At 45.9% G+C, this 19,989-nt stretch overlaps 1 pseudogene; it reads right to left on the reverse strand.

Moving 5' to 3' along the window:
* LOC138789236 (chymotrypsinogen 2-like) overlaps positions 1–19,989 on the reverse strand; it is a 38,159-nt pseudogene that overhangs the window by 12,131 nt on the left and 6,039 nt on the right.

A 19,989-nucleotide genomic window follows, 5' to 3' on the forward strand; every position in this document is an offset into this window, starting at 1 on the left:
GCAGTGCCCCTGTAGTGCCAGCGGAGTAAAATCTCGCCATAAGTCACCCCATTTTGGAAAGTGCACCCCTCAAAGAATTCATTTTGGGGTGTGGTGAGCATTTTGACCCCACAGATATTAGAGGAAAGTATTCAAAAGTAGACAGTAAAAATGAAAAACTCAAATTTTCCCAATAATATGTTCATTTAGTTTGAAAATTCTCAATTTCACGAGGAACAAGAGAAAAAAAGTACCCCTAAATTTGTAACGCAGGTTCTCCTGAGTAAAAAGGTACCTCATATGTCGGTATAAACCACTGTATGGGCTCACATCAGGGCTCAGAAGGGAAGGAGCGCCAATTAGCTTTTTCAATGCAGATTTTGCTGAAGAAGTTTCTGAGCGCCAGGTGGGTTTGCAGTGCCCCTGTAGTGTCAGCGGAGTAAAATCTGGCCATAAGTCACCCCATTTTGGAAAGTGCACCCCTCAAAGAATTCATCTTGGTGTGTGGTGAGCATTTTGACCCCACAGGTATTAGAGGAAAGTATTCAAAAGTAGACAGTAAAAATGGAAAACTCGAATTTTTCCAATAATATGTTCCTTTAGTTGGAAATTTCTCAATTTCACGAGGAACAGGAGAGAAAATTCACCCCAAAATCTGTAACGCAGGGTCTCCTGAGTAGAACGGTACCCCATATGTGGGCATAAACCACTGTATGGGCACACAGCCGGGCTCAGAAGGGAAGGAGCGCCAATTAGCATTTTCTCTGCAGATTTTTCTGAAGAAATTTCTGAGCACCAGGTGTATTTGCAGCGCCCCTGTAGTGTCTACAGAATAGAATCCCCCCAAAAGTCACCCCATTTCGGAAATTACACCCCTCAAAGAATTCATATTGGGGTAGGATGAGCATTTTGGCCCCACAGGTATTAGAGGAAAGTATTCAAAATTGGCCAGTAAAAATGAAAAACTTGAATTTTTCCAATAATATGTTGGTTTAGTTTGAAATTTCTAAATTTCACAAGGAACAGGATAAAAAATGTACCCCAAAATCTGTAACGCAGGTTCTCCTGAGTACAACGGTACCCCATATGTGGGCATAAACCACTGTATGGGCACACAGCAGGGCTCAGAAGGGAAGGAGCGCCAATTTGCTGGAGCAAAACCGCAGCTAGTAACAGTTATTAGAATAGCGCAGTTACTAAAATACAATAAAAAAAATTAGATTACAGCTAATGTGGGGTGGTTACGGGTAATCTGGGGTGGTTTCGGGCAGTCTGGGGTGGTTACGGGCAGTCTGGGGTGGTTACGGGCAGTCTGGGGTGGTTACGGTCAGTCTGGGGTGGTTACGGATAATCTGGGGTGGATACGGTCAACATGGGGTGGTCACAGGCAACCTGCTGTGGTTACGGCAACCTGGGGTGGTTACAGGCAACCTGGTGTGGTTAGAGGCAACCTGGTGTGGTTAGAGGCAACCTGGGGTGGTTAGAGGCAACCTGGTGTGGTTAGAGGCAACCTGGGGTGGTTATGGGCAACGTGGGGTGAATACGGACAACCTGCTGTGGTTACAGACAATCTGGTATGGTTACAGGCAACCTGCTGTGGTTACGGACAATCTGGGGTGGTTGCGGACAATCTGGGGTGGTTACAGGCAACCTGCTGTGGTTACGGATAAACTGAAGTGCTAATAGGTAATCTGAGGTGGGTACCTGTAATCTGGCGTGGTTACGGGCAATCTGGAGGGGGTCACTGGCAATTTGGGGTGGTTAGAGGCAAGGTGCGGTGGTCAGAGGCAAGGTGCGGTGGTCAGATGCAAGGTGCGGTGGTCATAGGCGACGTGCGGTGGTCATAGGCGACGTGCGGTGGTCAGAGGCAAGGTGCGGTGGTCATAGGCGACGTGCGGTGGTCAGAGGCGACGTGCGGTGGTCAGAGGCGACGTGCGGTGGTCAGAGGCGACGTGCGGTGGTCAGAGGCAAGGTGCGGTGGTCAGAGGCAACCTGCGGTGGTTGCGTGCAATCTGGGGGGGTTACATGTAATCTGGCATGATTACAGGCAATCTGGGGTGGTTATGCCCAACCTGCGGTGGTTATGCCCAACCTGCGGTGGTTAGGGGCAACCTGGAGGGGTTACAGACAATCTAGAATTGTTACGGATAGAGTGAAGTGCTTATAGCTAATCTGGGGTGGTTACATGTAATTTGGGGTGGTTACAGGCAATCTGGGGTGATTACGGACAATCTGGAAGGGGTCACTGGCAACGTGCGGTGGTTACGGGCAACGTGCGGTGGTTACAGGCAACGTGCGGTGGTTATGGGCAACGTGCGGTGGTTACGGGTAATCTGGGGGGTACGTGCAATCTGACGTGATTACGGACAACCTGGGGTGGTTACGGGCAACGTGCGGTGGTTACGGGCAACCTGCGGTGGTTACGGGTAATCTGGGGGGGGGTTAGGGGTAATTTGGGAGTAAACTGTAATTATTACTATAATAAAAAGTGTGTGTTTTATTTTTTTGTATGTTTGTCACTTTTTGTACTTTATACATTCATTTTCACTGTATTACTATGATTACTGTGATATTTTCTATCACAGTAATCATAGTTCAGTGACAGAGACCAAATTGGTCTCTGTCACTTTAAATTTTCAGAGCTTGGCTGGTTGTGGAGCGCATGCGCACTTCATAACCAGCCAGGACACTGAAGAGGAAGGAGCTCCGTGGATCCGTGAGTATATGGGGTAGGGGAGGGTGACTCGGGGACGGGGGTGACAGGGGGGGTTGGGGGCGACTTGGGGGGTGGGGGGACATCACTTTTTATCCCCTGTCACCAATCATTCATGGTGACAGGGGATAAAAAGTGCCGGCGGCACATGGCACAAGCGATCAGCGGTATATAGTATATACCGCTGATCGCTTGTACCGGGACCCCACAGGGGGGGGTCCCGATGACTGCCCCATGCTCTCCGCTACCTCCGGTGGCGGAGAGCATGGGGCTTTCATTCATTTTTCTTTTTTGATCACTGTGAACAGACATTAGTCTGTTCACAGTGATCGCGGCGGCCATCTTGGATCCGATGGCCGCCGCGGGAGGGGGGGTTAGTGACTGGGGCACTAGGGGGCTGATCTGGGGTCTGATTTTTACTTATTTCATCTCCCCCCACCGTGGATTCACGGTGGGGGGAGATGAAATACAGCGGCGGCACCGGCCCATTAGTGACCGCCGTTTCGGCGGTCACTAAGGGGTTAATGGGGGTCAGCTGCGGGATCGCAGCTGATCCTCATTATCTCCGGTGCTGTACACAGATGAGAGCGGGATCGCTGTCCCTGCAGCGATCCCGTTCTCATCACAAAGCCCCTGTCAGTCAGGAACGTATATGTACATTCCTACTGCACGGGGCATGTGCAATAGGAACGTATATATACAGATGGCTGACGTGAAGGGGTTAAGGTTGCAGAAGCCATTCTATGGCCTTCCTTCCCTGCTTGCACTTGCTTTGCGGGGTTTGTGGTCGACGACCAACACAGTGTTGAGTTAGTGAAGGGATCTAGGGGACCTGCATGTGGTACATGAGGCAATATGATTTGATCAAATTATTTACCAATGTCGTGGCGTTGGTTTTTAAATAAAGCCAAGAGGCACTCGTGTCGGCCATAGGTGTGAGGTGCAGCAGCTCCTTTCTCTCCATGTCATATTTAACTTTTCTCTCTTTTCTGAGTGCTAGCACTCCTCCGGATAAGACCCATGTGACCCCAATCAGCAGGAAGCACTTGTGCACACATGGCAAGTACCTCCTATTCTTCCCATTCTACCTGCAGAGACAATGGTGAGCAGTAAGACCATGTTCACACTTGTGTTGCTTGGTGGCAGCATTTTCCGCCGGCGTTGCCTGCAGGGTTTGGGGGGGGGGCTTGGGGTTTGCTCCAGTGACATTGGGGTTGCAGGGCCATTTTATGGCCTCCCTTCCCTGCTTGCGCTCACTTTGTGGGGTTTGCGGTCGCAGACACAGTGTCGAGTTTGTGTAAGGACTCGTGTGATCCAGGGGACCTGCACGTGGTACATGAGGCAATATGGTTTGATCAAATTATATGTATTATTAGTAGGCTCTCTAGCATGACCCCCTTGGAACGGCTAAATCATAACTCTTTAGTATTGTGTAGATCAATGTAGATCAGTATGGTGTTACTGTGGTAGTGTATAAATGCAAACAATAATGGTAAATATATCGGTAAAATTTACTAAAGCGTATATCACACCATATACATGCAAAAAGTATAACATAGAGCAAATAATAATAATAATAATAATAATAATAATAATAATAATAATAATAATAATTAAAAAAAACATATAGGGTTTAAAAAAATATGTATCTGTAAAATATAATATATAAATATCTATAGCATGATTCTTGGGATGTCAATAGAGAAGAGAGAATAGTTGTCAGTCCACTATTTGATATTATGGTATATATTGTCACAGTTAACGATTGTTGTTTCCGTTAATAAATAAGATGTATACCATATAAAGAATTGGTGAATGTCCACCTCTCACCAGTCCCGTGGCTCTAGGTCTGCGCTGTCTGGCTCTAGGTCTGCGCTGGATGCATTCTCAATGCATCCAATGTGGACAAAACAGGTGAGAAATGAGGACTGATGTAGTATATGAAACACAGTGCATCCCTATATTATATGCAGCAAGTTATTGCAACTCATAGACATGTTTCAGAACAATACGAGTTGCAAAAAAATCTGGTTTGATCAAATTATATACCAACATCCTGGCGTTGGTTTTTAAATGTAGCCGAGAGGCATTAGTGTCAGCCATAGGTGTGAGGTTAATAATAGGGATATGTTTTATACAACAGTAACATCTAGTGACTAAGCGTGATAGCTACATTATATTAGTCACTGCAAAACTATATTAGTAACAATTTTGCAGGCAAAGAGCGAGACACTGAGCAGCGTTGAACTCGTATCCACGAGATGCTGTGCTCTAGTAATATCTCGTTCATTGCAATAGGGACATTTCTATATCAAACTCACCAAATTCTGTAACATGCTGATACTTCTATTGTAGACAGACTGGCTTCCAGTAAATTTATCTTATAGATACTTTCCATTCATAGGGCGATCCTTGTTGTGTGACACTCTAATTCCGGCACTCTAGCCCCGTAGACAATAGTGACGCAATTAGCGAGTGGCCAAGAAGTGGATTGCACTCCCATTATGCTCTCTCCCCAGCCGTTTCTTCATATCGTAGTTGGACCTACTGTAATATATATCTTTACACATAATTTCAGGTACCCTTTAAATCCCCCAAAACTCCATTTTTTCAGAGGCAGGGACATAGTTTATCTACAGTAAACTAGGGATGCTTTAACCATTCACTGCATTTGGCCTAGTGAATCTACAGTATGGATAGATGCAATTTTAATGCCGTAAAAAATGTCACACATTTTTAAGGACACCTGATTTGGGGAAAAATTTCTTTTTTTTTGCCCGTCACCACTAAGGAGTGTGTGTCTTCAGTATAGAAGAGCTGTGGTATATCTGTAATGAGTTTTTAGCCGTATTTGTTAAATGTGACTTTTAAGTTACAATTTTTTTTCCACCTCTACTCCACACAATAAGTGGTGTACAAACTATACATCTGTCAGGACGGGAGGTCAGAGACAAGACTAGACAGTGAGCCCTAAAGCTAAACCCACCCATTGTCCCTACCTACTTGCCTCAGTCGGCCCTAGGTGGCCGCGGACAACCATGAAGACGTGTCCTACACTTAATAAGTGTAACACTGAACAAGATAGACAGACAAACACAATATGGGAGAGTCAACAACCAGGTCAGAACCAAAAGGACTATGCAGTACAAAATCAGGAAAGCAAACGAATAGTCAAAAGGTCAAGTGGGAGGTCAGGTAACGAGTCAAGCAAACAGAAGAAGTAAGAACAGGGATAGCAGGAAAAGACAGGGGGAGCTTGGATCAGGGTATGAACCTTAATTGCCAGCAGGGAATAACTGGCTCTGCTTTCATTTATGAGGATCAAGAGCCTGGTCCGGATCTTCATTGGACCAGCGCTCTGATCCTCAAGGTTCCAGACATGTAGAGGTGTGGTGTACCCCTTGGGTGATGTTACATTGGAGGAGCGGAGGGTCATTTGCTAGATGTTGAGGTGTGATGCCACTTCTGTGGTGGTTGGCCGAGATACAGCCGGACCTCGAGGTATAAATATGTGACACCAGTGCCAGGTGAACACACAGGTGTGATGGCACGCCTGCTTTTATTTTATGAGGCTGATTGTACCCTTTTCAACTGTGGTCAGTGTCCTGCCAGGTTGCTACTGGGTCCCTTGGGTTAGAGTGATCACGGATGGCCAGAGTGGTGTAGTGACCCTCCTGGACTATCGGAACCTTCCACCCACAGGAAGGAAGTGTCCCAAGTTGCGGTGTGTGCTGTGTAGGTGGACTGCGAGAAATCTCACAGTCTCCTAAAGGTAGTTAAGCCGGTTTACTATTTGCAAATGTGCAGCAGGTAATACAGAGTCAATGATATAAGGTTTCTCTGGATAAAGCACTTGAAAACACACTTGCCAATCGTTCCAAATAAATACTTGAAAATACATTGACCAGATCTGTAGTGAAAGTGCAGGGTAGTATATAGTTGTGTTGACTGAGTAGTGTTGAGTAGTATGAATAAACAGAGTAGCAGAGAGGAGGATGTCGTGAGAGTCTCAACCAATGTAGTACTGTGCTCTGCCGGGATGTTGGAGGATGAGGTAGAATACTTAGAAGAAGAAGAAGAAGAAGAAGACCTGTGCCCGTGTATTGACGTTTGACTTCAGTCTTCACACCACCTATGCCTATATTGGCTGAACCTTCCTAATGGGTTACACAGGCCCCAGACCTTGTTACCTGGGATGAGTGGAATGCTGAAGGTTCCCTGCTGACAACCGCGCTGTGAGATAGAGCTCATTGGCTTACTGCATCTTAGCTCTTTGGCTTCAGTGTATACTGTCCTGCACTGTAACTTCTCCTTGACCATGGCATGGGTTGAGGTTGTCTCTTGCTTCTCTTCTCCTAAGAGGCTTTAACACTGACTGGTGCTGTGTAGCATTACTTGTAGGAAAGTTGTGAGAGGTGTACTGTTTTGCGTCCTTCCCATGCGGGGTGCTAGCTAAGACTGATCTGAGGTATGGGGACCTAGCAGAGAGCCAGGGCCTAGATAGGACCACTGTGGAGAGCTATCTGGCTTGTGTCCTTCCTCCTCAATGTCCAACACGAAAGACCTTGTCTCCTCCTCCACCCATGTGACTTACTTCCTCCCAGCATGTAAGGTGCGCTGTGAGTGGGTGAAGAATGCTACAGAAGAAACAAGGAGTGAAGATAGGACAGAAAAAAACAAGAATCCTACTGGTCTACAGATTCTGGTGACAAACAAAGAAATGGTAACCCTTTATGTCCTTCAGCTGTGCGGCTTCCAAGTACACATACACAATATAGCGACATCTAGTGGCAAAACTTAATACTGCTTTCATAACCACAATAATACAATAAGTACAGACTTTTGCAAGGGGTGTATATACGTAACACCTGTAGTAGGACACCACAGATGCATCTGTCAATCAAAAAACACTGCTCAGCTGCAGCAATCAAGGACAGCAGTGAGCAGTGTAACTCCTGCATTGCCAGAAGGCTGGAAGAAAAGCGGGTGTGTCGACAAAAAGTAAAAACAAGCCCAGTTCATACCAGGCTCACTGCACATTCCTGACAACACCAAAAAGTGCATTGAAAAACTCCTCAAAGTTCGAGAGACAACTTGATAAATGTTGCGCTGCTGAGGCTGAAAGAAAGGAGAAGGCCGAAAGGAAAGGTTCTCCAATGCATCTCTATGATATAGCAATGTATTGGAGACCCTGACTTCCCGCCTCTTGAGCTACAGCGCTGAAACTGAAGAAGCTGTGCTACTTTTTTAATGCAAAATCTTTCACACATGTCTTGGTTAACCCCCAATCTATAAAAGATTTATCACCTCTAATAATATAATAAAGTAAAACGGTTATGAACATCTGGTTACTTCATGTGGTAATTGTGAGACCCGCTCCTCTCGTAACACCTGTCCCACCTACACATAGTTTCCTCTACCTCCACATTTCGACATTTTCTATATCAGTACAAGGTTGTGTGATAAGAACATGGACGCTCCTATCTCTAGTAAAGCTCTATGTGTGAATGGCTACTTGTGGATATATAAGCTGCACAAATCCCGTTCATCCTCCACTTCTCACTATGGCATTTCTGTGGCTTCTGTCCTGCTTTGTCCTGTTAGGAGGCAGCTATGGTAAGTAGAGGCATTCAGTATTATAATATATTATGGAGGTGACTGGTTCCTTCCATTGATAGCTATTGTGTACTTATTCCTCAGGTTGTGGTGTGCCAAGCATCAAGCCAGTCATTTCTGGTTATGCCAGGATTGTGAATGGTGAGGATGCAGTTTCTGGGTCGTGGCCATGGCAGGTGTCTCTGCAGGTAATGTACTGGGATCTTATATACTGAATAAATGACTTATTTTAATATCCACTACATAAAATTAAAAGAGAGAACAGGCATGTAAGAGATTCCTGACACTCACTATGGCCGCCAATCATAACACAAAGTAGACTGAGCAGGTGAACTTCAATCTTATGTAGTTCGGCTCCATAGAGTAATTGTCTTCAGGAAACTAACATTGATTCCTACATGTATTACAAGGCTGTTACTGAAGAAGAATTAGGCATTGTGTTTGGTTATATAGCTATGTACATGTCTACAGATTCCAGAAGGAGCTTGTACTTGTTCTTTCATCTTGGATTAAAAGGGGTATTTCAAGAAATAGTTATATCCCCTATCCCCATTGCTGAGTGCTAAGCTTAGTTATGTTCGTAAGTCCTCTAGTTAGCAGTGAACAGAGATATGACTGAGCATGAATGCTGCCACCTCATATAATAAGGGCACAATTCTCCTAACTAGTGGGGTTGGATAACTTAGATTACATTAGGATAATCACTTTAACCCTTAGGGGACACAGCCAGTTTTCATTTTTGCGTTTTCGTTTTTCCCTCCTCGTGTATATAAGGCCATAGCGCCTGCATTTTTCCACCTAGAGACCCACATGACCCCTTATTTTTTGCGCAACTAATTGTACTTTGCTAAGGCAGATGTAATTTTTGCCTAAAATGTGCCGGGAAACCAGAAAAAAATTATATGTGTGGTGAAATTGAAAAAAAAAACGCATTTCTTTTATTTGGGGGAAATGTGTTTTTACGCCATTCGCCCTGGGGTAAAACTGACTTGTTATGCATGTTCCTCAAGTCGTTACGATTAAAACGATATGTAACATGTATAACTTATATTGTATCTGATGGCCTGTATAAAATTCAAACCGTTGTTAACCAATATACGTTCCTTAAAATCGCTCCATTCCCGGGCTTATAGCGCTTTTATCCTTTGGTCTATGGGTCTGTGTGAGGTGTCATTTTTTGCGCCATGATGTGATCTTTCTATCGGTACCTTGATTGCGCATATATGACTTTTTGATCGCTTTTTATTACAATTATTCTGGATTTGATGCGACCAAAAATGCGCAATTTTGCACTTTGGGATTTTTTTGCGCTGACGCCGTTTACCGTGTGAGATCAGGAATGTGATTAATTAATAGTTCGGGCGATTACGCACGCGGCGATAGCAAACATGTTTGTTTATTAATTTATTTATTTATTTTTATTTATAAAATGGGGAAAGGGGGGTGATTCAGACTTTTATTAGGGGAGGGGGTTTTGTGTTATTAAAAATACTTTTTTCTTTTACTTTAGACATATACTAGAAGCCCCCCTGGGGGGCTTCTAGTATATGCACTCTGATCTCTCATAGAGATCCATGCAGTATAGTTATACTGCATGAATCCATGAGATCGGTGTTCTATTACTTTTGGCTGCTGCAGCCAAAAGCAATAGAATGCCGAGCCGGGATCAGCGCCATTACGGAGCAGACCCCGGCCCGGTATGGATGCAGGGATCGCCCCCCCGCAATCGCGCCGCAGGGGGGCGATCCCCCCACTAGACCACCAGGCATGTATAACCGCAAGTATTTAGAAGCAGCTGTCAACTTTGACAGCTGCTTCTAAGTACTTAATTAGCGGGCACGGCGATCGGACCGTGCCCGCTAATAGCCGCGAGCCCGGGCTACACGCGGCACCCGGGATCGCGGCAGTTCAGAGGGTGGTCGCCGCGCGACCCCCCTCTGAACTCCCATAGCGGCACGAGGACGTTAAATAACGTCCTGGTGCAGCTATGGGTTAAGCCTCCATCTTAAAGAAATCACTTTAACATATTTAAATATTGAATACTGAAAAATAACACATAAGCACTACTGATCTGCCCAGTAACCTGCTGCTATTCTAATGGTGCCCGCATCCCTGCTGCTCACCACTTCCTGCAGGAATCGCCTGATCAGCCAATCACAGACAGTGATTGGCTGATCAGGCATTTCCTGTATTTCAAGATATAGCTTAGAAGCAGTGACCGACGGGACCCCAAGCCCCATTGGAAGGCCAGCAGTTGGAGATAAGTAGGCTGTGTGTTGCTTATTTTTTATTTGCCCTGACTCCCTTAAAAAACTGTTCTTTCCCCTGAAAACCTAACCCTGGGTTATTTGTTCCAGTCCAAATAATAATACCTTGATAAACACTGAGCGCTTATTCAAAGTGAGGATACTGTCAGGATATAACTACACTGACATTGTGGACTGTTAATGGACCTCTCAGAGAACATCACTGGGGACTATTCTATATGTGTTCTAGAGTATTGGGAATTCTGGGATATCAGATGTTTGGTTATAGAACAATAAAGAGGAATAGAACAACAGAAAGGTAAAATCTTTGGTAGTGAAGCCGAACATTGTTCTCATGTATCTTTTTTATTAAATGTCTATAGACCAGCACCGGAGCCCACTACTGTGGTGGATCTCTGATCAGTGATCTCTGGGTTCTCACTGCTGCTCACTGTTCTGTCAGGTAAGTCTTGTATCATTTATTTTAGAGTAAATCTCTTCTGAAATCCCACAGAGCCATAGACAAAACAGTCTTGATGGGTATTTTTGATGTGAGACAACTATATGCTGCCAGCTGGGACCTTCACATGTTGGTAGAATAAATCCTCCTGACACCCTGACAAGTGACAAGGAATTTTAGCATGCTATCATTGGTAACTGACTACTACCTATAGTATTTAGTTTATGGTTTATCATATCATATGACCCATTGATGAGTATTAAAGTGGAGTTATGACATAAGGTATAAAACTAATATGCTGTGAAAGCAAATAGCAACACTTACCTTTCTGCCCCTGTTGTGAGTTGATTTTGGGTTCATATTTCTCTACTTCCTGGTTGTACCTCCTGGTTAAGCAGTTGCTCAGTACTGATATTTTAGCAGTCCTGCTAGTACCATACCCAAAGATCGCAGCACCTGCTTCATTCACTCCCTGTATGGTCTGTAGCATCATTCATCACAAGGCAGCATGCTGTGAACACAGATCCATCTTCCTAAATGTTCCAGTAAAGCTGTATGTGTATCTGTGTATAAGGCAAAGAGATGGTGGTGTAGGCTGAAATGGCTGGTTATAGATGGTGACATTACTCAAAGGGTGGAACTGGAACCCAGAGACATGATCCAGCCAGGTCCACTGTCATATGAGAGGAGGTTCCATTGTCGAGGGAGAGATAGGGACACATTTTGAAGTATTTTAACCGTCCTGTCATTGTTGAATGACACAAGCGCACTGTAGCCAGAACTATTAGTGATAACAATGACCCTTTAGGTGGAATGATTGTGAATATTCCTAATAGTAATCACTGTATATAAATGAGGAATGAATAAAATACTGTCCATTGTGGAGAACATTTTTATCCGTACCTAAATACTGTGGGTATGGTGGTAGCACCTGCTGTAAATGGTATACATGGTATATATGTATGACACTGGAGTAATGTACATCTCATCAATATAAGACATAAGAACTTTTGCGGCAGCTAATATGGTTGTACATCTCTATATACAGAACCTCTGACCGTGTAGTTCTGGGTGAATTTGACTTCTCCTCCTCTGCTGAGCCTATTCAGACTAAATCCGTAGCTAGGGTAAGCAGAAACACTACAGCCATGTTCTGCATTTTTATTTCTCTTGAATAAAATTTTATATAACAGGATTTTAAGGCAGATTTATTTCACAGGTTTTCACACACCCCGGCTATAACCCTTTTGCCTATACGAATGACATCAAACTTCTGAAGCTGAGCAGCCCTGCTACTATCACCGCTCGTGTGTCCCCTGTGTGCATTGCCGCTAGTGCTGATGTATTCAGTACAGGGGAGAGATGTGTCACTACTGGATGGGGATACATAAATGGTGTAGGTAAGTAGATGTTAGACAATAACAGCTCAATATAGCAATACCTAGCTGGGCATAGCATGACGGCACCTTGATCGCCAGAATCCCAGAGATACTTTGTAGGTCGACCTCAATCTCAATCTAACTTTTAGCTCAAACAAGACCAAGCAAACTGCAGCAGGTGGCTCTGCCTCTTCTCACCAATACTGAGTGTCAGAAACACTTCGGAAGTGATTATCCAACAGTCCAGAGCAACATGATCTGTGCCGGAGCAGCTGGAGCCGTCTCCTGCAAGGTATGTCCTGTCCATTATCTACTTTACTCACATTTTTCCAGCTATTGCCCCAGCAAACTTTACATCAAGGCTTGTACAAGTGAATGTAAGGAAAAGCTTCTTTTCACTTAGGCTACTTTATAAACTGCTCAAATCTATCTTGAGATCAGCTGACCGAAGTATCAGGATTCAGCTGCCCATAGAAATGTATATAAAGGGGAGAGATACTGATTATATTTAGTAAGTGTTACACTTCCCTCAGTGCTGAACTTATAACTGCTCATTGGGGTTCTATGTTGCTCTCCATGCTGCTGCCCTTTCTTAATGTGTACAATAGAGACAAAGTAAAGCAGGATCCCTTCTTCTTTGAATGTGTGCAGTGTATGGAGGACATCATAGCAGCTAGTGTCCACTAAGTAGCCCAGGAATAAGTAAGAATTAGAAATGAAGCCTACAGAGGATAGAACAAGAGTAAATGCCACATACAAGTTATGATATGGCCAGATAGTGTTACTTCAGATGTACAAACTATGAACAAGTGATCCTGGAAAGTGACATGAAATTGCAGATATGTGTTCACATATCACATTGTCACTAATCCTATTACTAATAATTTCTATGCATAACTAGAAACATAGGGGGACATTTATCAGATTGGCCCCTTTTCTGTAGCGCATGTCATTCCCCGCTTGCTTGATGAACGGCCAGAGGTAAACAGCAAGGCGGGGAGGAGGTGTAGTAAGTATACATAAGCTGCGCAATGTCTGCATCACGTGCAACGTCAGACAGTTTTTCTAAGTAAATCAGTCCAGGAAGCTGGGGGTGGGGCTTTATTTAAGACTGCCATACTTGTACGCCAGTCTTGATAAATGTCCCCCAATAAGTGCTGCAAGGTACAGAAAGATTATTTTTATAGCCTAAGGGTGGTATTACACGGAACTATAATCGGCCGAATTGGCCCGATTCGGCCGATTATCGCTCTGTGTAATAAATGCAACGATCAGCCAATGACAACGATCATCGGCTGATCGTTGATATAGTTTAGAACCTATTTTCGTCGGGCGCCGACCGCGCACCGCTGCGTGTAATAGCAGTGCGTGGCCGGCGACTAACGATATACATTACCCATCCACGTTCCAGGGCTACTCCTGCCGTCCGCTTCTCCCTGCGTCCCGCGCGCGCTCTAGCGTCACAGAGGCCTGTCAGCTGATAGGCCGCTCAGCCAATCACAGGCCGCGGCAGTCCCGGCCTGTGATTGGCTGAGCGGCCTACCAGCTGACAGGCTGCTGTGACGCTAGAGAGCGCGCGGGACCCCTGGGAGAAGCGGACGTAGGAGCAGCCCTGGAACGTGGATGGGTAATGTATGCCAGTTTAGCAAGGGCTGCAAGGACATCGGTAACGATGTCCTTGCAGCTCTTGTCAAACGATTATCGGGCCGTGTAATAGGTCCAGTAAACGAGCAACGATCTAGCAGATCGCTGCTCGTTTACAGGTATTATCGGGCCCTGCTCGGCCCGTGTAATACCACCCTTAGACTGGGTTCACACTGTGTTTTTCCTATCCGTTCAATGCATTTGTTTTTAATTGATTACTTTTAACAGAAAGAAAAACGTAGTCAACACTATTTTGTTCCTTTTTTTTTTTTTTTTTCTTATAATGGAATTTAAAGGAAAAATGGATCCAAACGGATGGCACACAATTGCATCTGTTTTCATAAAGCGTATACGTTAAACGGATAGGAAAAGCGTAGTGTGAACCCAGCCTTACTAAATAATAAGTCACCAGGATGCATTGATCTGCAGTGAACGTATCATTAACAAGGGAGCTTAGAGTGATAACATCTGCAGGTATCCCATATGTGTATACATTCCCTGATCACACGTAGCTGTTACTTCTGACTCCCCCTATGTGACAGATCTGTATCCCCCATTATACTGGAGCTTATGTAAAGAAGCTTTTGTGAATCTAATATAAGCCATAGAAAAGAGGAAAGAAAAGTGGAATCTGATTGGTTGCTAGGGGCCATTTCTACTTTACACCAGTTTGATTAATCTCCCCTATATTTATACATGTATACTTACTTCTTTTCTCCTAATTTTCAGGGTGACTCCGGTGGGCCTCTTGTATGCCAGAGAAATGGAGCTTGGACCTTGACTGGTGTTGTCTCCTGGGGAAATCCTACTTGTCCTATTTCTTTCCCTGCAGTTTACGCTAGAGTTACCGGCCTGAGATCCTGGCTGGATCAGACTATTGCCACTTACTAAAGACCTAAATGTCATATTTTTTTCTATTTTTTTATTAAATATTTGCATTCTCAAAAATAATTGATTTTTCACTTACATATTTCCACCGAAAGGCAGTGATTCTCAAACAAGTTACAATTAGAATCCACTAGGGGACCCTCTTCCCAGTCTACCCCAGTCACCTCCAGTCTGCTCTAGTCACCCCCAGTCTGCCCCAGTCACTCCCAGCTACCAAGGTTTCATGGGGGCCCATGCAGTTGTTTGCTATGGGGCCCCATGACTCCTAGTTACTAGTATTACTGTACCCCTTATCTATTCCTGTATTGCTACTACACCCCTCATATATACCTGTACTACTACACCCCTCCTCTGTTCCTGTAGTACACTACTACACCTCTCCTCTATTCTTGTAGTACTATTATTACAACCCTCATCCTTTTGTGTTGTTCTGACTGTAAAGTTTTAACTGGAGAATTCTGGGGGGAAAACCCAACCCAAAACACTGTTGACAAGCCACACTCCGTAAACCACATTCACGATAGGCCACACCCACTAAAACCACATTAAGGATAAGCCACACCCCTTGTTGTCAATGCTAAAGTGTCTCTGGAAATTTTTTTTCAAATGTTGGCAACTATGGATTGGTAATCTGGCACACCCGGTGGGCTGGCCCCATTACCAGTCCAGGGGGCCGCTGTCAGACAATAATCGCGGAGGCAGGGGGTCTGCTGTCTCCTGCTTCTGAGAGAGATACCGATCAGGCCACTGCCAGACATGGATAGGGAAGTGGGAGGGGCACGTGCTGCCAGACACTGATAGTGGCTGTGTATGTGGTCACTGTCTGGAAGTCACTGAGGTGGAGGCCGCACCGCTGACAATTCCATCTCACCATGACATTTATTGTCAGTCAGGTTTCCTGGCTGGCTCCACCTTCTGACACCTCAGATCTGCTGCCAGGTCAGTCAGTGGCAGTGCTGTAGAGCTGAAAAAGAAGGCCGCAGGCCTGTGTGACAACTGAAAGAGCACTGTGGAGTGGAGCAGAAAGAAGAGGTTCCCTGTCATTCATTGAATGAGTTCTTAACCTCTTACATATTTTCTATTCTGAGGGGGAGTAGTGTTTGGGGGCCAGGAGTCAGTGAGTTTATTAAAGGAGAAGTCCGGTGAAAATTTTTAGTAACGTATTGTATTGCCCCCCAAAAGCTATACAAATTACCAATATACACTTATTATCAGTGTAATAGACAGCGAGTGTGGATCCCCTGTGCTACTCAACCGGTTTGACTTTGGGCCACACCAGAAAATTCAGCGTAAGTGCCCTCTAGGTCTCCATCTTTTATCACATTTGATGATGTGGAAGCTGGACTTCTGTGGCTAAAGGGCACCAGGTCGCTCTACTAATGTGGTCCCGGTGTGAGTAGCAGCTGGTTCCCAAGAACCAGACAGAGTCAGTGCTGGCATCGGGGAATAGGCCGAGTATATGTGGTCAGCAAGGGAGGTATGCACACATATACCCACGGATACATACATATACCCACTCGGTCGGTTGTCAGTGGCATATTATGAAGACCCTTTACTGCAAGGTCCCCATAGCAGTCTCCTTCCCTGCCTTCATGGTAGCTACGCAATAATGCATTGACCAATGAAAATCATGCGTCCACATGAAACCACAATTAGGACATAATAGTATACCAGTGTGCAGGAGCAGACACAGACTGCAAAGGGCCCCTGTGAAAAAAAATGTGTTTGGCCCCCCATAACCCATTTGTTTCTTCACCTTTCTGCCTTGAAGGCACATACATATGTACGCCCGAGTATCTGGTACATGTGTCCTGGTTTCTCAGGAGGGCCCTACAGCACAGATGCCAGGGCCCACTAAAGGACTGTACTGTAGTCTGTGCAGGCCCCAGTATGGGACTGGGGTACCTGTGGCCACCAATAGAACTGATCATGGGGGGGCACCCAAATAAAGAACCCGTCAGAAGTGACATGCAGACCTGGTCCCATCCTGTGCTGATGTATCTGTGACCACAACTCCCGGAATAACAATAAAAACAACTCTCAGAATGCCTTACACTTATGAAGCTCTCAGAGAATGCTGGGAGTTGTAGCTTCCAAGAAGACAACCCCTTGAGTTGTCTGCTCATTTGTACTTCAAATCCCATCACATCCTGAGGACTTCAAACTGCAGTAAATGCTGGGCGTTGTACTGTTTGCAGCTGTTGTGCTTGGAGGGTCCTGAATGCATTACAGACTGGATGCTTTGTGGGAGATCAGAATATATACCTCAGAGTGTGGAAGTGACCCCAGAACAGCAGCAATAGGGGATAAAAAAAAATGGCCCCTTAATCACTGGTTGGAGCACAGGTGGGATACACGTACTGTATATAGCTGCACAGGTGGGATACATGTACTGTATGTGGATGCTTAGGGGGAGATGAAAGAGAAAAACAGCCATGCTGCAGGGGGGAGGAGGGGCACAGATATTGACTAAAAGGCATAAACTTCCCCCTCTATCTTACAACTTCCAGCAGCCAGACAGACACACTGACAACAATCACTTACTGTCAGAGCTGTTGCTGTTGCTCCTCTTCACAGTACTGTCCCTAGCAACAATAATCCCTCCAGCCCCTGTCATCACATTCTCTTTTCTCTCCTCCTCATACAAGGTATGCCAGACAGTGGAGTACAGGAGGGGGTGACAGCAGCAGGGTGCAGGAGGAGAGGAGAACCAGTCCCGACCGGCATAGCATCCAGTCAGAATTTTTTTTACTAAAAACAAAAAACAAAACAGAAAAACAGCAGAGGGCAGAGGCAGGGGACACTATATCACCACCGATCCAGGGGAGATGGTGGCAGGATGGAGAGGAGAGAGTGGCAGGAAAAAGTTAAGGGTGGCAGGAGAGGAGAGAAAGTGGCAGGAGAGAGGCGGCAGGAGAGGAGAGAGGGTAAGAGGATAGGGTGGCAGCGCAAATGGGAGAGGGTGACAGGAGAGGGGCGGCAGGAAAGAGGGGAGAAGGTAAGAGGAAAGGGTGGCAGCGGAGAGGGAAGAGGGTGGCAGGAGACCGGCCGCAGGACTGAGGGGAGAGGATAAGAGGAGAGAGGAGAGGGTGGCAGGGCGGAGGGGTTGGCAGAACGGAGGGGGTGGCTGGGCGGCAGGAACGAGGGGGAGGCGGCAGCATGGGGAGGAGGAGGACAGAGGGGTAGCAGGATGGAGGGGTGGCAGGACGGAGGGGTGGCTGGGTGGCAGGACAGGGAGGAGGAGGACGGGTGGCAGGACAGAGGGGTGGCTGGGTGGAAGGACAGAGGGGGCGGTGGCAGCACGGGGAGGAGGAGGAAGATGGGTGGCAGGACGGAAGAGGGTGACAGCAGTACGGGGAGGAGGAGGATGGGTGGCAGGATGGAGGGGTGGCTGGGTGGAAGGACGGAGTGGTGGCTGAGTGGCAGGATGAAGGGGTGGCAGGATGGAAGGGTGGCTGGGTGGCAGGACAGAGGGGTGGCTGGGTGGCAGGAAAGAGAGGTGGCAGGATGGAGGGGTGGCAGGACGGGGAGGAGGAGGACGGGTGGCAGGACGGAGGGGTGGACGGGTGGCAGGACAGAGGGAGGCGGCAGCAGCATGAGGAGGAGGAGGACACGTGGCAGGACGGAGGGGGGCAGCGGCAGCACAGGGAGAAGGAGGAGGAGGAAGTGCAGCTAGCAGCAGGGAGCTGCTAGCTAATCTCCCTGTTACCGGATGCAGAACGGGATGGGGGGGGGGGGGGGGGCGCGAGGAGAAGGCAGCACAGGGGAGGAGCCCACACTTAAGGACCGCACAGGGAAAACCACTCCCATCATCTCCTTCTCTGCTGCTAATTCTTATCAAGCAGAGAAGGAGATAATGGGAGTATGGAGATAAAGGTTATGGAGTTACTCTGAAAAAAATCACCTTCAGGCTGGATTCACACTATGTATATTTTAGTCAGTATTATGGTCCTCATATTGCAACCAAAACCAGGAGTGGATTAAAAACACAGAAAGGATCTGTTCACACAATGTTGAAATTGAGTGGGTGGCCGCCATATAACAGTAAATAACTGCGATTATTTCAATACAACGGCCGTTGTTTTAAAATAACAGCAAATATTTGCCATTAAATGGCGGCCATCCACTCAATTTCAACATTGTGTGAACAGATCCTTTCTGTGTTTTTAATCCACTCCTGGTTTTGGTTGCAATATGAGGACCACAATACTGACTGAAATATATGTAGTGTGAACATAGCCTTACGCTGAGTTGTCCAAATGCCCGTTCGGGATCCAAGAGGTGTCATTTCTGGGATACAATATTACCCCTAACTCATTTGGTATGGATCCCCTGAAGGTAGCAGCTATTGGGAAATGTGAACATCCCACTAATCTTAAAGCACTGCAGTGATTTCTGGGTTTCGCCAATTATTACAGAAAATTTATTAAGGGTTTTTCTGTCATTGCTAAGACCCTGACTGACTTGATCAGGAAGGGGGCAGATCTAGTGAATTGGAGTTCTGAAGCTATACTGGCATTTGAGCAGCTTAAAGGGGTTATCCAGCGCTACAAAAACAAGTCCACTTTCCCCCTACTGTTGTCTCCAGATTGGGTGGGGATAAGAAACTCAGTTCCATTGAAGTAAATGGAGCTTAATTGGAGATTACACCTGAACTGGAGACAACAGTAGGGGGAAAGTGGACATGTTTTTGTAGTGCTGGATAACCCCTTTAAAAGGTGTTTTTCTGAGGCTTCAGTCCAGATCCAGCCTGATTTTGATCAACCGTTCATTATTGAAGTTGATGCCTCAGAGTTAGGGGTTGGAGCCGTACTCTCGCAAGGTTCCAAGACACTTATCAACCTCAGACCTGTTGCCTACTTCTCAAGAAAATTCTCCAAGACTGAGTGTAACTATGATATTGGTAACAAGGAACTACTGGCCATCAAATGGGCCTTCGATGAATGGAGACACTTTCTTGAAGGAGCTAAACATAAAATTAAGGTTCTAACCGATCATAAGAATCTGGATTAGACGAAACGCCTTACCCCTCGCCAAGCAAGGTGGGCACTGTTTTAACTTGAT

Source organism: Dendropsophus ebraccatus, chromosome 4 (assembly GCF_027789765.1).
Source record: "Dendropsophus ebraccatus isolate aDenEbr1 chromosome 4, aDenEbr1.pat, whole genome shotgun sequence".
NCBI classification, from domain to species: Eukaryota; Metazoa; Chordata; class Amphibia; order Anura; family Hylidae; genus Dendropsophus; species Dendropsophus ebraccatus.